This window comes from Nerophis ophidion, linkage group LG13, assembly GCF_033978795.1.
Source record: "Nerophis ophidion isolate RoL-2023_Sa linkage group LG13, RoL_Noph_v1.0, whole genome shotgun sequence".
NCBI lineage: Eukaryota > Metazoa > Chordata > Actinopteri > Syngnathiformes > Syngnathidae > Nerophis > Nerophis ophidion.
The window spans coordinates 30166451-30178643 of record NC_084623.1 but is presented as its reverse complement, the minus strand read 5'-3'; the positions used below and the strand labels follow the sequence as shown (position 1 = coordinate 30178643).

The window sequence follows — 12193 nt, the reverse complement described above, 5'->3', positions numbered from 1 at the left end:
TATCTACTAAAAAAGTCGAACTGAACTTTTACATTCGGCATCCCATATAAAGCTCCCCCCCGCCCCCACCGAAGGATCTAAAAGCCGCCATATATACTATATATATATATATATATATATATATATATATATATATATATATATATATATATATATATATATATATATATATATATGACCCGCATATTGTAGTTGGAGAGGATGCAGGTGGAGGCCCCCTTGGTGTCCTGGGTTGTAGATTACTTGACTGACAGACCACAGTATGTGCGACTGCAGGACTGACAGGCTGGTCAGCAACACCAGGGCCCCGCAGGACACAGTCCTCTCCCACTTCCTTGTCACCATTTACACCACCGATTTCCACTATCAATCAGCGTCCTGCCACCTTCAGAAGTTTTCTGATGACTCTGCGATAGTGGGGTGTATTGAGGATGGTGATGATGAGGAATACAAGGCACTGGTGGAGGACTTTGTCACAGAACCATCTCCAGCTCAATGTGACGAAGACCAAGGAGCCGTTTGTGGACCTGGGAAGGAGGAGGAGTACTCCGGCGACCCCTGTTTCCATCAGGGGGTTCGATGTGGACATGGTTGAGGATTATAAATACCTCGGAGTACACATCGACAACAAGCTGAATGGGTCAAAACACACTGAGGCCCTCTACAAGAAAGGACAGAGCCGCCCCTACTTCCTCAGGAGGCTAGGATCCTTCAACGTCTGTACAAAGATGTTGAAGATGTTCTACGAGTCGGTGGTGGCGAGCGCTTATTTTTGTATGCCGGGCTTGCTGGGGCAGCGGGCAGAGAGTGAGGGACGCAAACAGACTGGACAAGTTGGTAGAGAAGGCCAGTAACGTGGTGGGAGTGGAGCTGGACTCTCTGGCGGTGTTGTCAGAGAGGAGAAGTCCAGCAAAACTCCTAGCCATTATGGACAACACCTCCCACCCACTACCCTCGGACCTTGCGGAGAAAATGAGCACGTTCAGTGGAAGGCTCAGACTCCCAAAATGTAACATGGAACGACACAGGAGGTCCTTCATACCGACAGCCATCAGACTGTATAATGCATATGTTCCTTCTTAGTGTTTGATTTTTTTTATTAAGTTTTAGACAGAGATGAACGGAACAGAAAAACAGCAATAAACTTTTTTTTTTTCAAAGAGAGAAAAATTAAATCAAATCAAATAAAGCTAAAATAGAAATAACAATACTTATACATAGAAGAGAAAGAACAAACATCCACCCCAAAAAGGAAGACGAAAAAAAAAAAAAATACTAAACCTTGCTTAGACTGTCACTTATACAGTAATGACATAAAACATAAATATACTGTACGTAGACCTTCTGTATGTAAACCAACCAGAATACTGTTAAAAAAATAAAAATCACTGTTGTACCTTTGTTGATGGTTGGTCAAAAAAGGTCAGAAAACACCTCCACACCCGATAAAACTTCCTTTCAGAACCCCTCATCACAAGTCTAATTTTCTCTAGTTTGAGATGATATAAAACGTCTTTTACCCAGTGTGAAACTGTGGGTGGGGCAGCTTCCTTCCATTTCAAGAGGATCAAGCGGCGCGCTAATAAGGTTGAAAAGGCAATGAGCCTTCGACCACCGACAGGTAATCCTGACCCATCCCCAGTGACTCCAAAAAGCAGCAAAAGAGGATTCAATGTCATGTTAAACCGGAGTACACAAGAGAGTGCTTCACATATACCTTCCCAATATTTCTTTATTTTGGGACAGGTCCACAGCATGTGTATTAAAGTGGCTTCATCGGCTTTACATTTGTCACATGTTGGATCAATATCAGGGTACATTTTGGAAAGCTTAGATTTACGAATATGAGCTCTGTGTACCACTTTAAACTGAATTAGAGCGTGCCTCGCACACATGGAGGATGAATTAATTTGTTTTAGAACTTTAGTCCATTCTGCTTCAGCGATACGAACTTTGAGATCGTGTTCCCAAGCCTCTTTGATAGCCGACATGAAGGGAGAGCCCAAACCAGATATCAAGCGTAACATTACAGAAATGGCTTTTTTTTTGGTTGTGTTAAAAGATATTACCTCGTCTATGACATTATCAGGAGGTTTGGCAGGGAACCCCTGGATGGAGGCAGACACAAAGTGCCTTACTTGTAAGTATCTGAAAAAATGAGAGTGTGGTAATTTATATTTAACAGATAATTGTTTAAAGGAAGCAAAAACATTTCCAATATAAAGATCTTGGAACGTTTTCAGCCCCTGCCTTTCCCACAACCTAAATGTAGCATCCAGCAGTGATAGAGGGAAGAATGTGTTTGATGCTATTGGGCTGGAGAAACTCCTAACATGGAGTCTAAAATGTTTTCTAAATTGTGTGTATATTCCAATGGAGTTATGAACGATAGGTTTATTGAGTTTTGTGTTTGGAGGAAGTGGAACTGCCGCACCAATTAAAGCAGACAGGGACGAGGGGCTACATGAAAGTTTCTCCATTTCCACCCACGCTGGTACGCTAGAATCCAAGTGAGGATGTGACCAAAAGGATAGAACACAAAGATTAGTCGCCCAGTAATTTTTCCGAAAAATTGGGAGTGCAAGGCCACCATCCTGCTTTAGCTTCTGCAAGTGTTCTTTACGCAAACAGGGTTTCTTGTTGTTCCAGATAAAATATGATATCATTGAGTCTAGCTTTTTAAAATAAGCATTGTAAATGAATACAGGGAGGTTCTGAAAGAGATATAAATACTTGGGTAACACCGCCATTTTGACTACATTCACTCTCCCTACCAGCGAGAGTGGAAGAAATGACTGTCTAAGTCCTGTTGAACTTTGTGTTTTAGTGTATTAAAGTTATTTTTAAAGAGTTCACAAACATTCCTTGTTACAGTGATCCCAAGGTAGACAATGCTATTAAGGGCCAATTTAAAGGGTACTGTCGTGTTTTGTAGTGTTATGGTGGTCATATTCAGTGGGAGTATTTCACTCTTCTGTGGGTTCAGTTTATACCCTGAGATTTCTCCAAATTTTGCGAGGAGGTCCAGAATAAGGGGAATAGTAGTCTCAGCTTTGGACACAAATAATAACAGATCATCAGCGTATAATGACAACTTATGCTCTGTGCCGAACCTTGTAATGCCATGTATAGGGTGGTTATTTCTTATTGCTATGGCTAGCTGCTCAATAGCTACGGCAAAGAGAAGAGGGCTAAGTGGACATCCCTGACGGGTGCCACGATGCAGTCTGAAGATTTTTGAATAATGGTTATTCGTCAGTACCATTGCCGAAGGGCAAGCATACAATAATCTGACCCATGAAATGAATATATCACCGAACCCAAATCTACGCAGAGTCTCAAACAGGTGACACCATTCCACTCTGTCGAATGCCTTCTCTGCGTCAATGGCGAGAAGGCATTCAGAGTCAGTTTGACATGGATTGTATATGGCGGCGCCCGGACGGGCTGCGACACTGCGGTGCTCTTGCTAAAGATGGAACATTTGGCGGAAATGCCGGACAGTTCTGCATACTTCATGGCTGGCTCGCATCGTGGTCACTCCGTGATCACGTACGACCGCCAGACACTTCTGGATATGGACATATTGGGCCGTTTTGGACTGATAGACGCGGGCGTGCTAAACATGCTAACTAGCATGGGGATACATCGGCGGCTACATCCAGCGGCCTGTGAAGCAGGGGAGTCTAGTAGCAGCGGGGGCCGTCTACGGAGCAGACGCCAGCGGTGTGATCGGAAACGCGGATGTCGAGCGGGGCTAAAAACAAAGCAGAAGGCTAATCCCCACAGTACACCACTTCCCTCCACCCTGAAGACGGATTTAGATGGAAAGTGCGAGACTACTGGTCTGGGTAAGGAGTCTGTTAAATTAGAACAAGTTTTTTCTACTTTGAGTGTTTCAGAGTTGGACATGTGTTTTACTGAGGTGGCTAACTATGATGCGTGCAGTTTATCAAAGCAACAAACAAACAATCGGAAAATCCCCGTTACTGAGGAGGCTAACCATGATGCGTGCAGTTTATCAAAGCAACAATCAAACAATCGGAACATTCCCGTCGTATCAATTCCTAGATATGGTCGTAATTATACTGAATGCACTGGGCATAATAAACACAACATTATTAATATTGCTACTACGGATAATTTGATCAAAAATTCCCTAAAACAGCCCACTACCTATAATGTAGGTTTTTTAAACATAAGATCATTGTCTCCCAAAACGTTGTTAGTTAATGATATTATCAGAGACAACAATCTTAACGTCATCGGTCTCAGCGAAACCTGGCTTAAACCAAACGACTTTTTTGCGCTAAATGAGGCATGTCCTCCTAACTTTACACATGCGCATATTGCCCGTCCGCTTAAAAGGGGTGGGGGGGTCGCACTAATATACAACGAAAACTTTAACCTTAGTCCTAACATAAATAATAAATATAAATCGTTTGAGGTGCTTACTATGAGGTCTGTCACACCGCTGCCTCTACACCTGGCTGTTATCTACCGCCCCCCAGGGCCCTGTTCGGACTTTATCAATTAATTCTCAGAGTTCGTTGCTGATCTAGTGACACACGCCGATAATATAATCATAATGGGGGACTTTAATATCCACATGAATACCCCATCGGACCCACCGTGCGTAGCGCTCCAGAGTATAATTGATAGCTGTGGTCTCACACAAATAATAAATGAACCCACGCATCGCAACGGTAATACGATAGACCTAGTGCTTGTCAAGGGGATCACCGCTTCCAAAGTTACGATACTCCCGTATACTAAAGTATTGTCCGATCATTACCTTATAAAATTCGAGGTTCAGACGCATGTTCGTCAAACTAATAATAATAATAACTGCTATAGCAGCCGCAACATTAATACGGCCACAACGACAACTCTTGCTGACCTACTGCCCTCGGTAATGGCACCATTCCCAAAGTTTGTGGGCTCTATTGATAACCTCACTAACAATTTTAACGACGCCCTGCGCGAAACCATTGATAACATAGCACCGCTAAAGTTAAAAAAGGCTCCAAAAAAGCGCACCCCGTGGTTTACAGAAGAAACTAGAGCTCAGAAATTATTATGCAGAAAGCTGGAACGCAAATGGCGCACGACTAAACTTGAGGTGCACCATCAAGCATTTAGTGATGGTTTAATAACTTATAAACGCATGCTTACTTTAGCTAAAGCTAATTATTACTCAAATCTCATCCACCGTAATAAAAACGATCCTAAATTTTTGTTTAGTACGGTAGCATCGCTAACCCAACAAGGGACTCCTTCCAGTAGCTCCACCCACTCAGCTGATGACTTTATGCAATTCTTTAGTAAGAAAATTGAAGTCATTAGAAAGGAGATTAAAGACAATGCGTCCCAGCTACAACGGGGTTCTATTAACACTGACACGATTGTATATACGGCGGATACTGCCCTCCAAAATAGTTTCTCTCGTTTTGAGGAAATAACATTAGAGGAATTGTTACAACGTGTAAATGGAATAAAACAAACAACATGTTTACTTGACCCTCTTCCTGGGAAACTGATCAAGGAGCTCTTTGTATTATTAGGTCCATCAGTGCTAAATATTATAAACTTATCACTTTCCTCGGGCACTGTTCCCCTAGCATTCAAAAAAGCGGTTATTCATCCTCTCCTTAAAAGACCTAACCTCGATCCTGACCTCATGGTAAACTACCGACCGGTGTCTCACCTTCCCTTCATTTCAAAAATCCTCGAAAAAATTGTTGCGGAGCAGTTAAATGAACACTTAGCGTCTAACAATCTATGTGAAACCTTTCAATCCGGTTTCAGGGCAAATCACTCGACGGAGACAGCCCTCGCAAAAATGACTAATGATCTATTGCTAACGATGGATTCTGATGCGTCATCTATGTTGCTGCTCCTCGATCTTAGCGCTGCTTTCGATACCGTCGATCATAATATTTTATTAGAACGTATCAAAACACGAATCGGTATGTCAGACTTAGCCCTGTCTTGGTTTAACTCTTATCTTACTGATAGGATGCAGTGTGTCTCCCATAACAATGTGACCTCGGACTACGTTAAGGTAACGTGTGGAGTTCCCCAGGGTTCGGTCCTTGGCCCTGCACTCTTCAGCATCTACATGCTGCCGCTAGGTGACATCATACGCAAATACGGTGTTAGCTTTCACTGTTATGCTGATGACACCCAACTCTACATGCCCCTAAAGCTGACCAACACGCCGGATTGTAGTCAGCTGGAGGCGTGTCTTAATGAAATTAAACAATGGATGTCCGCTAACTTTTTGCAACTCAACGCCAAAAAAACGGAAATGCTGATTATCGGTCCTGCTAGACACCGAACTCTATTTAATAATACAACTCTAACATTTGACAACCAAACAATTAAACAAGGCGACACGGTAAAGAATCTGGGTATTATCTTCGACCCAACTCTCTCCTTTGAGGCACACATTAAAAGCGTTACTAAAACGGCCTTCTTTCATCTCCGTAATATCGCTAAAATTCGCTCCATTCTGTCCACTAAAGACGCTGAGATCATTATCCATGCGTTTGTTACGTCTCGCCTCGACTACTGTAACGTATTATTTTCGGGTCTCCCCATGTCTAGCATTAAAAGATTACAGCTGGTACAAAATGCGGCTGCTAGACTTTTGACAAGAACAAGAAAGTTTGATCACATTACGCCTGTACTGGCTCACCTGCACTGGCTTCCTGTGCACTTAAGATGTGACTTTAAGGTTTTACTACTTACGTATAAAATACTACACGGTCTAGCTCCATCCTATCTTGCCGATTGTATTGTACCATATGTCCCGGCAAGAAATCTGCGTTCAAAGGACTCCGGCTTATTAGTGATTCCCAAAGCCCAAAAAAAGTCTGCGGGCTATAGAGCGTTTTCCGTTCGGGCTCCAGTACTCTGGAATGCCCTCCCGGTAACAGTTCGAGATGCCACCTCAGTAGAAGCATTTAAGTCTCACCTTAAAACTCATTTGTATACTGTAGCCTTTAAATAGACTCCCTTTTTAGACCAGTTGATCTGCTGTTTCTTTTCTTTTTCTTCTATGTCCCACTCTCCCTTGTGGAAGGGGTCCGGTCCGATCCGATCCGGTGGCCATGTACTGCTTGCCTGTGTATCGGCTGGGGACATCTCTGCGCTGCTGATCCGCCTCCGCTTGGGATGGTTTCCTGGTGGCTCCGCTGTGAACGGGACTCTCTCTGCTGAGTTGGACCCGCTTTGGACTGGACTCTTGCGACTGTGTTGGATCCATTGTGGATTGAACTTTCACAGTATCATGTTAGACCCGCTCGACATCCATTGCTTTCCTCCTCTCTAAGGTTCTCATAGTCATTATTGTCACCGACGTCCCACTGGGTGTGAGTTGTCCTTGCCCTTATGTGGGCCTACCGAGGATGTCGTGGTGGTTTGTGCAGCCCTTTGAGACACTAGTGATTTAGGGCTATATAAGTAAACATTGATTGATTGATTGATTGATATAATATTAAACAACCGACGGACATTAAAGAAAGATCGCCTGTCTTTAACAAAGCCGGTCTGGTCTGGGGATATAATATATGGCAAAACGCTTTCCAGGCGGTGGGTTAATATCTTGGACAAAATTTTGTAATCACAGTTCAAGAGTGAAATTGGCCTGTAAGAAGCACAATCTAGGGGATCTTTGTCTTTTTTCGGGAGCAGCGTTATACAAGCTTGATTTAGTGTGTCTGGGAGAGTGCCTTTGTTTAGGAGTCCACGCATACCGCTGCATATACAGGTGTTAATTGTTTAGAGAATGCTGCGTAAAACTCACTCGGCAGGCCATCAGGGCCCGGCGATTTTCTGGGTTGTAATGATTTAATGGCCTCCACAATCTCCTGCATCTGCATTGGTGCGTCCAAGGTCGTGACCTGATCTGGAGACAAAGTTGGAATAGGCAGATCTCTAAAGAAGTTAGATGCAAAGGAGGGGTCACAAGAATTATTCGGGCTAAAAAGATTGTAATAATAACTTTGAAATGCCTCATTTATTCCTAACGGGTCAGAGACAATCTCGCCATCCTGCGATTTCACCCCCTTAATTACTTGCTTGGCCCTGGCCCCCTTAAGCTGTTTTGCCAGAACCTCCCCTGCTTTGTCACCGTGCTCATAAATGTTACTCAGATTTTTTAACAGCAGATTTTCAATAGTGTGCGAAGTAAGTATGTCATATTCTGTTTTTAGTTTTAAACGTTCTTTGTACAAATCTGGAGAAGGAGTTTGTGAATGTTCCTTATCTATATCAGCTATTTGTTTTTCCAATTCCACTTGTTTTGACTTTGAATCCTTAATTTTTTGGGCCGTAAATGATATTATCTGGCCCCTGAGATATGCTTTAAGGGCTTCCCAGACAGTCGCTATGGAGACATCTGGCGTCATGTTAATATCGAAAAACAGAGAGATTTGGTCAGACATGAATTCCAGAAAGTTTTCATCTGATAGCAGAAGAGGATTAAATCTCCACAATCGTCTGGGCATATTAACGTCAGGAAAGTTAAATTTAATTAAAAGAGGAGCAGGGTCGGATATTACTATTGGGTAATATTCACATGTCTAAACCTCTGTAATTAATTTATTATCAATAAAAAAATAATCAATTCTACTATATGTTTGATGAGCGCAGGAAAAGAAAGAGTATTGTTTGTCTTTCGGGTGTAAGAAACGGCAGATATCTGAGATGCCGTAAGAAACTGATTTAAGTGTTGCATATCCTGGCCTAAGAGATGACCGATCCATCCCGGGGTCCAAACAAAAATTAAAATCCCCTCCCATGATCAGCAAATTGGAGTTTAAACAAGGGAGCTGATTAATGACACGAGAAAAAAATTGCGGGTCATCACAGTTAGGAGCATATATGTTGGCCAAAATAACATTACGAATATAAAGTTTACCAGTTACTAAAACATATCGTCCATTAGAGTCAGCTACAATTGCGGATGGTGTGAACGAGACACTCTTATTTATCAGTATTGCAACACCTCTCGCTTTACCTTGAAAGGTTGAATGAAAGAGCTGCCCCATCCATCCACATTTCAACTGAGCATTGTCTGAATTTTTTAGATGAGTTTCTTGAATAAATGCTATTCCTGCACTTAGATTCCTCAGGTGTGTAAGGGCCTTCTTCCTCTTGACTGGATGGTTTAAGCCTTTAACATTCCATGTTACTACATTAACTGAGCTATTCATTAGTGGAATTAAAAATTGATAGGTTAAAATAAATACTCATTAACAATATGTTTATAATGTATTAAAGGCACAGATGTATTGGTTTTGTAACAAAAAGTAAAAAGAAAGACTGAGAAAAAAGATCAACACAACATTTTGTTATCCAATACATTGGTCCGCCTACAGAGACAGTGAAACAAGGTACCCACCCCCCCAACCACCAGGTGACGCTAGCTGCTGGAACATGCAGCACACCTACCCTAACTAACTGTTTTACTTCCATAACTAGTGTACCCATCTAAATTCTCCCATCCCACTTACTCAGAAGTAAAATAAAACCCACCAATAATAAAAAAAAAAATACTTTGTATACTCTCAACACGAACATAAAGTACAATTTTAAAGCATGCCCTTGTCAAAACAGTAAACATATGGCAGAGGTAAAGAGAACAGTCTGTGTATAACACGTAACAATATTTACCTCTTGAAACTGAGGCATTATCACATTAAGGTATGAAAACTAACCAGTCATGAGTTTTTAGAGTCCTCAGCAAACTTCTCCGCTTCCTCCACAGAGCTGAACTCGGTGCGGGTGCCGTCCGCCTTGGTAATACGGAGCCGCGCCGGGAACAGCAGTGCTGGTTTGAGACCCATTTTATAAAGCTCCGACATCACCGCCGCGTATTACTTCCTTTGGTTAACCACAAGAGGATAAAGAAAACGAAGGAACTTATTGACTACAACGTTGGACTACAATGGTGGACTCAAGCAAATCTTCAGGTAAAACGTTATCATATATGCAGAAATATGCTGGCATCACCAATGGGAATAATGTCACAAACTGGGCGAATTCCAAACAGCTCGCTTGGGGGAAGTATGCCGAAGGCAAAATTGTTTATGAAATATCTCTGCAATGCCCCAATGGTTTGATTTCAAATTTTCATGACTTATGCAGATCCTAAATACTCAAAAACAGGTACAAATAGGAAAGAAAAGTTGGTTTTGTTCTTTGGCAGAGTTTTTATTGACTGGCACGCACACAGGTATTATAGCAAGTGCATCTATTTTTTACAAGCAATCAACAGAGATTGAATGAATCAACAGTACAACAGTGCCATCTATTGGGAAAAACTACTGCATTACAACACTCCCACTTATTTTTTTCAATGACGTTGAAATTTAACACAGTACTCACTGCTTGAGCTATGTCTGGTTGTGTGGCCATTGCAGCAGTAGACTTCCCACAATTGACTAATAGGTATGCTGGTCTACTTGCTTACTGACACTATCACTCTTTCTCAATTTAACATTGGCATCAGTTGGAGTTGCCACAGGATTTGCATTATCCATTCCATTTTTCTGAAGTATGGTTTCAATGTAATGCTTCTGAGTAAGAATTACACTGTTCTTGTCTTTATTTCGGCTCACAGAGATGCCCAGGACATAGGACAGCACTCCCATGTCTTTCATCTTGTAGCGCTCCTTTAGAGCCACTTTGAGTTTGTTCATGCTCTCAGCTGACTCTGTTATCAGTATCAAATAATCGATGTAAACTGCGAGTATCTTCAGCTCTTTTCTTGATCTCACGAACACACAGGGGTCTGATGTGCTCTGCTTGAATCCGATTTCCATCATGAACTCTGTGAAAGCCTTGCTCTAACAACGAGGAGACGGCTTCAATCCATAGATGGATTTTTTTCAGTTTGCACACCAGATGTTACTGCCCTGATTTGATGTAGCCCTTTGGCTGCTTCCTGTAGTTTTCTTCTTCCAGGTGCCCATTAAGGAATGCAGATACATCATCTATCTTTTGTACATGTAGATTGTTTTGAATGGCAAAGGACAATAATGTATGAATAGAACTGAAACGTACCACAGGTGAAAATGTTTCATCATTGTCCGCACTATACAACTGTGAGTAGCCCTTGGCAACGAGCCTGCACTTTTATTTCTCCACTCTTCCATCACTATGATGATTGACTCTAAACACCATCTCGATCCTACATGCCTTTTTTTCTCTTGGTAAATTCACCAAGACCCACGTCTCAAATTCCAGCAGTGACTCATATTCCAAGTCAGCCGCCTCCTGCCATTCTTTAGCATTAGGACTCTCCTATTGGCATGATGATCAACAGTCACTATATCGACAAACTTATCATATCCAAATCTCCTTGGAGCATTTCTGATTGTGCCACTTGTTTTGACAGTTCTGTCAACTGTGACTTCATCATGTTGTGTTTCATTCTCATCTGCTTGTATGGTTATCTCGTTCTCTGAACAGAATACTTTCATTTCCTGCTTCCGGCGGAAGTTGGAATCATCGATTCCTCCTCTTCTCTTCATCATACAGGCGATATCCCTTGGGGTTGTTGGCATATCCCACAAAACGAAGCTTCACAGCCTTTTGGTCCAGTTTCCTTCTTTCTTCATCTGGTATATCTGCATAAGAAATACAGCCAAACACCTTCATGTGACTCATGTCAGGTTTCTTTCCACACCATTTCTCATAAGGTGTCTCTTCCTTCAGAACAGCTGTGGGCAGCCTGTTCTGTATGTAAGCTGTGGTGGCAACAGCCTCTGCCCAGAACATCTTTGACAACTTTGCATGTGACACAGCATGCTTCTGGCTGCTTCAACTAATGTCTTGTGTTTTCTTTCTGCAACACCATTTTGCTTCAAATATTCTTGAAACTTCTTTGATGTATACTCACCACCATTATATGTCCTCAGCCTTGTGATGCTCAGACCAGACTCATTTGAAAAAGTTCTCTCAATTTCCTTGAATTTGCTTAGCAAAAATGTTCATGTTTCATGAAGTATACCTTGGAGCATTTTGAGAAATCATCAATGAAAGTCACAAAATATTTTGCTCCACCTATAAATTCAGTCTGCATGGGACCACAGACATCACTGTCAATCAGCTGCATCTTGCGTTTGGAACGGATTCCTCCAATCGACTTGAATGGCTTCTTAGCCAACTTGCCTTCCATACA

The 12193-nt window shown here is 42.1% G+C and overlaps 1 long non-coding RNA gene across 1 annotated transcript; it reads right to left on the bottom strand.

Moving 5' to 3' along the window:
- Nucleotides 1-1691: 1691 nt before the first annotated feature.
- LOC133564939 (uncharacterized) lies at nt 1692-9775 on the bottom strand. The gene is made up of 3 exons (XR_009809378.1): nt 9726-9775; nt 7811-7939; nt 1692-2148 (listed from the first exon to the last, which is right to left on the bottom strand). It is a non-coding gene; the product is annotated as an uncharacterized LOC133564939 (long non-coding RNA).
- Nucleotides 9776-12193: the final 2418 nt, after the last annotated feature.